This window comes from Magnolia sinica, chromosome 15 (assembly GCF_029962835.1).
Source record: "Magnolia sinica isolate HGM2019 chromosome 15, MsV1, whole genome shotgun sequence".
Classification (NCBI taxonomy): Eukaryota; Viridiplantae; Streptophyta; class Magnoliopsida; order Magnoliales; family Magnoliaceae; genus Magnolia; species Magnolia sinica.
Window position 1 is genome coordinate 14183406 of NC_080587.1, and position 6987 is coordinate 14190392.

A 6987-nucleotide genomic window follows, 5' to 3' on the forward strand; every position below is an offset into this window, starting at 1 on the left:
ATCTCCAACTAGTGATGTGGGTGAGACCCTGACTATAGGGGCCCACCTGGATGTATGCATTGTATATCCATGCCATTTATCTATTTTTCTAACTTATTTTAGCTCATGGTCCTAAAATCCAAGCAAATATAAATTTCGAGTGGACCACACCATAGAAAATAGTGGTTATTGGCCATTACAAATCATTTGTTGGTCACATAAGTTTTGGATCAATCTGAAATTTGTTTTTCACTTTCATCCAGGTCTATGTGACCTTATCGACGGGTTGGATGGTAAAATAGACATTAAAGTGGATGTTAAGAAGTTTTTAATGGCTGGTGTTCAGTGACCACTGTTTCCTGTGGTGTGGTCCACCTGAAATCTGTATCTGTGTTAGTTTTAGGAAATTTGCAAAAAACAAGTTAATGGTGTGGATATACAATGCATACATCAAGGTGGGCCCTTATGGTCAAGGCCTAACCTGTCTCTCATTCAGTGAGGTTGGAGCCAAGCCCCCTCGATATTGGTGGGAGCCTTCTATTTGTATACAAAGGAGCAGGGAGACATGGGTAAAATCTAACCATTTGTTAATAAGCACAAATATTTTCAAATTTTTAGAAGTATCATTAATTTATATTGAAATTCTCATTTAATGCCCCGCAAAATTTCAGAGGTCATAATCTCCTTGAAACTTTAGGTGGATCAAAATGTCCTTAGCTCCTCCCATTATACATAATAGAGCTAAAACATTTGAAAATTGATTTATAATTGTTTATGCCTAGACAGGTGTTTTATTAATACCATGGTAGGCGAGAAAAAATGTTAATGTCAGCTACTAGTGGGGTATGCTTTAGTAATCCAAGCCATTCATCTAGTGAGTCCAATAATTAGATGGACAATATCCAATAATTCCCAATTCAATGATCCAAGCTCTCTGATCAGTGGCTTGTAAATAACTACAGCCAATGATCACAAGTAAGATAAATATTATAATCCGTTGATTAGTATCATCTAAATGGGGAGAATTTTTCAGTATCTCCCTCCATGATGTGGCCTACTATTTAAATGGCCAGGATGAACAAATGGCAGACACTACTTGATCAGCTTGTTGTGCCAAGCAACTTGAAAGATAGACCGTTGTATTGTCCCTGCTTGAATAAAGACCATTCTTTTAGAGGTCACATGAAGCTTGATCCAAAGAAGCTGCCATTAATTGTTCCACCTGGCAAGGTGAGGATGGGCTGACCTTTCAAGTAGTAACTGGTGAGCCCCAGCATGTGTGTGTGTGTTTATATATATATCACATGCTTATCTGCGCACCTTTGCACACGTATCATGGGTGTCTAATCCGAACGGTCCATGTAATGCCTAATCACATGAAACCCCAAGGGGCCAATTTTTAACTTGATCTAAAACTCTAGTGGGCCATAGAAAAGAGAGATGCAAATCAATAGAGGAAACTGTTATATATATATATATATATATATAACACATGCTTACCTGCACACCTTTGTACACGTATCATGGGCGTGTAATCCGAATGGTCCATGTGATGCAGAATCACATGAAACCCCAAGGGACCAATTTTTAACTTGATCTAAAACTCTAGTGGGCCATAGAAAAGAGAGATGCAAATCAATAGAGGAAACTGTTTTCTTTTTTCATGGCCTACCAAAGTTATGGGCATATATATATATAACTTGTGGACGGATAATAGAACCAAATGCCAACAGTCCACATTTAATGAGGCATTTAGAGGGATAGGACCATCAGGGACTTTCATTTATATATTGTTGGAGCACCATCAAGAAAAATGTGAATATGGCTCGGTCAGTGAAATAAGAGGGGTCAACTTGGCACAAGTCAAAGATCTATAAATTCACCATGCGGGGCCATTAGGCCAAAAAGAATCATGTCCACTCAGCTGGTGGGGCACATGTGTACCTTGGTTGTGGACCAATGGCTTTTTTTTTTTCCTTACCATCCATTTCTTTCTACCAAGTGTGACTCACTTTATAAGTGGATCGCTTGTTTTTGGACGAGGGCAGGTTCATGTGGGTCCACTGTTGGGAGAAATATCCCTGAAATATCCCTTTTTGACTAAATGCACAACAATATCGAATTAACAAAAAGTTAAATAAAAATGCAAACCAAGATACAGAGATTTATGTAGTTCCTTTTCAGTATATTCATATATTCATGACAGTTCACAATATTCAAAGGCAAAAATATAAAGAGGTGGTTCTCTAGCGGCTTTTTCTCTCTCAACAAAATATATATCATCCTAAATGAATTAGAGTTTACCTAAAAACTTTATTTGAAATTAGGAAATTACTCACTAGACCAGGGGCACGCCCCCAAACGCCCAAGCAAGGGAGTGCTGCCCCCGATGATCCCAACGAGCTCAGCATGAAGCTCAACCCTGCAAAAGTACAGGTTGGATGAACAATATACTTTTGATGCTATAGATCCTAACATATACGTCAATTCCTTGCCCATATCCTCTACATGTTTATATGTTAGTACATTGCAAAGAATACTCATTTTATGTGTAAGTCTCATTAAGGGGGCTTTTCGAAAGGGGGATACAGCTAGCCTTGTGTGCGAGTATATGTTAGAGTAAAATGTAGCACTTTGTTAAAATGCCATGAAAAGGAAAAACTTACAAACCCTCTGCATCCTCTCTCTTGCTATTCACTACAGAAGTAAAAAAAAAAAACTATAAAAAATACTTTGCAACTTTTATTTTAAAAAATGAAATACTCCAATAGAAAGTATGATACCTTCAAGATCTCAATAATGGCAACAACCTTAGGCGTTCCTAGTGTACGTTTGTTTTCATGAAGCTCTATGATTTAGCATGTCACTCTCTTTCAAAATGGAAAACACGATTGTATACGGACATTATATACAAGGAAAACATGATTGTATACCAGACATTATATATAAGAAAATAACATATCCAAGATCAATGAACTAGAATTTGGTATTACCATCTATTGACAGTGGATGTGGCATGTGTCTCAATTGGACCAGTGATCTAGTTTTCCCTAATGTGGATGTTAAATGGTTCACAATATATATAAATGTGATTGCCATAGTAGATTAATATAATTCTTTTTTCTTTTTTTTTGTTAAGATGTATGTCTGTTAAGATCTCCTAAGGCCCTTTTGGTATGAAATATTAAATAGTATGGAATTATATTCAATGGAATTAACACCGTTATTGCACAATGATTACATGTTTGGAAATGCCATGATATTTAGACCGTCCAATCCTTCATTTAGGATCAAATTCTTCATTTGGGAAAAACATGGTATTAAGTAAAATCTACATTTGTAGATCATGGAATTGTAATAAACAAACCACAATCAACAAATTGAATTTGACAACTACTGATTCAAGTCAACTGTAGGCAGAGTAACTCAAATGTCATTGTAAATGGTGCATATGAATGGACAACATTGACAAAACACATGCATCAAAATGAGGCCCACAAATGTAATGGATTTCAAAATCCACCGGAAATCCTACATTATCTACTATTAAGACTGAATGATATGATTCATGTTTCCCACGGATCTCAATAGACATTCCAAAATAAATAAATTACAATTTTCACAATACAATCACTAATGCATATCAATGATCATGTCAACCATCTAATTAGCCGCTCCAAAAGAAAAGCTAGAAAACAAGAATTTGTCAAGTGTCCGCATTCTTTGGAAGGAAGTGAATAAAAGTGAATGATAGGTATTGGTTTTGGAACATGAGCCATCCACATAAGACCCATCAGATTGATGGTTCGAAGTGACAGTGTCATGTGGAGAGATGGCACTACAATGTTCTTGTTTTACTAGCTCTACCATATCATTTCCCTTGTATATATTTCCTAAGGCTGAAACTGGAACTGGATTCGATTCAAGCCCAACGCAGACTTGAGTCATACAGTGTTAGGCTCGGGTTGGAGTTTTGTAACCAGAAATAAATTCAAGGCATATTCCTGATTTAATCAAACAAGGTGACCCAAATATGCATACTCAACTCAATCCAAATCTAATTTAAAATGAGTTTTAGGTAATGCAGTAAATAGGAAGCATCTAACTTGAGTGGTTATAGATCCAAGTTTCAGCCCAAATAGGTCAGTTCATGTTCGCAGGTTTGAATTTGTACCACATGGGTACAGCTCAGATATCATCACCGCACACACATATATAATTTTATTATTTATTGAGTTACTAAAGTCATATATAATGAAACTAGCTTTTGGACCTGCCCCTAGGAAAAAAAAATTCATTTTCTAATCATGTAGTCCTTCGATCCAAGGGTATTTTTTTTGCATTCACTTTCTTTTCTTTCTTGGGAGTAGATTAGGTGCAGCCCCGGCCTCACCCAAGACAGTGTGGCCCTTATCGCGGGGGGCACCTTAATATATGTATTCTATATCCATGCCTTCCATCTGTTTTGTGAGATCATTTTAGGGCATGAGCCCAAAATGAAGCATATCCAATTCTCATGTGGACCATAACATGCGAAAAGTAGTGATTGAATATTAATGGGCTATGGAAGTTTTGGATTGTGTTGATATATATATATATATATATATATATATTCTATCATCCATGTTCACTTGACCTTACCAATAGGTTGAATGGGAAATTGACATTATGCAAACATTTTTTGTTTTTTATTTTTGTTTTCCCTTCATCCATATTTATGTGACCTTATCAATATGTTAAATGGGCAATAGACATTACAGAGACATTACAATGGGCATTAGGAAGTTATTTTTTTTTTGACTGTTGGGGCATTCAATCACCATTGTTTCCTGTAGCATAGTCCACTTGAAATTTGGATCTTCTTGAATTTTTGGCTCACCTCTAAAATGTTTGGGAAAAATGGATAGATGGCATGGATATAGAATACATACATCAAGGTTGGCCCCACAGTAAAAGGTACACCATCTTGAGTGAGGCCAAGGCGCACCTAATCCACTCCCCTCTTCTCCACCTGTAGTGGGCGTGGAAGATAGACTTGGGAAGTCCAGTAGCAAAGGCTCTATAGCACCCTTTGTGTTGAATTTACAATATCTATACATACATTTGTTATGATTCAGCCAATATAAACTTCTAGTGGATCACAACACTAGAAAACACTATAAAATGTGAGATGATCAAATTTCATTTCTCTTTCTTTATCTGCTTGTAGTCATGCAATTCCCCTCCATCTCTCCCTGCTTTTTGTCCCTCACCGGGCCTCTCCACCCATCATACCTTGTAGTCGTCTAGTCAAATGGTTTGTCAGTACTAAGCCATACAAATGGTCATGTTGCTAGTGCCCCTCATATTAACAACTGACCATGCAAATTACATGTTTCTAGGATGGACCCAACATAATATGGGAGCAGATTAGGTAAGGCCTTGGCCCTACCCAAGATGGTGTGGCCATTACCATGGGACCCACCTTGATGCATGTATTTCATATCCATATCATCCATTTATTTTTTCATATCATTTTATGGCATGAACCAAATGCTGGAGCAAATCCAAATCTAAAGTAGACTGTACCATAGGAAACTGTGGTGATTGTCCTGCCATTAAAACTTCGTAGGGATAGGGGTCACTGTAATGTTTATTTGATATCCAACCTGTTAATAAGGTCACATAAAACTTGATGAATGAAAAAAACTAATATCAGCTTATCCAAAACTTTTGTGGCTCATTATAAGTTGTTAATGGTAAATCACCTATGTTTCCTATGGCGTGGTCCACTTGAGATTTGTATCAGCTTCATTTTTAGGCTCATGCTCTAAATTGATTTGAAAAAATTGATGGACGGCATAGATATAGAATAATGATGCAGAAAAATAATAAGGGACTCACCTAATCCACTCCCACATAATACCAAACCTGATTTTTAGACCCGACTTCGGATCTAGACCCTATTACCGGTTACAATCAATGCTCAAAGCTAGACCTAGGGGTGTACATCAAGTCGAATCGAGTCGAGCTGGCCTCAACTCGACTTGGCTCGGCCACTAGCTGATCTTAACTCGAACTCGGCTTGGCTCAGTCCTCAAACTTGACTGGCCAGCTCAGCTCAATTCGGCCAGCAACTCGGGCTAGTTCGAGTTGAGTTCACCTATGCAGCATTTCCACAAACACTTGATTGCACCTTCAAAATCCCATTTGTATGTAAAATAACAGCAAAGGTTTTTCGGGTATTTTATCAACACCTTCTAAGCAACATAAAAAAAAAGAAAAAAAAAAGAGTATTTGTTTCATATACATACCATCTATGCCACTTGCCACACTTCGTTGAGTCATTTCATCAAACATTTGGTGAGCAACATCAATATTAAAGTAACCAAGTCACTGAATTGGTTTGATCCAAGTTTGGTTCGAGCTGGGTTCAATCCAAGTTGAGTCGAGCTGCCCCAGCTCGAACTCATTTTCGAGCTCAAAGAATCATCTTTACTTGGCTCGAACTCAACTCAAACCGAGTCAAATCGAGCCTTTTCGAGTCGAGTGAGCGAGCTAGCTAGACCCGGTAAGACATGCAAGGAATCTGAGCATGATTGGATTTGGATCCGACGGCTTAGATATGATACTTGTATTCAACACGACAGACCCGGATTGACTCGTTCTGTCCAATTGGATCGGGTCTGGCTGAGTTCGAATTGACTTGAATGAGTGGCATCAGACTGGTCAGAATCTTAAAACAATCATCCAACCGCAACCATTGATAACCTACTTTTTTGTCATGTGGCTGGGATCATCTTCATTTCAATGGTTTGGATTACGCAGTCGTCTAGTTCGGAATTCGGAATCGCAAGTGAGTTGTCCGTATGCGAATGTGGACCCGACACGGACCCTATCGGGCTAACCACGAGATCTCATTTGAATCTCTCCCCAGTGGCAGTGGAGCAATTCGCGCGGGTAGAGATTGAAGAGCCAATTCGCCGCGCACACGTGCACATTGGACGCAATTGTGCGGAATGCACGCCA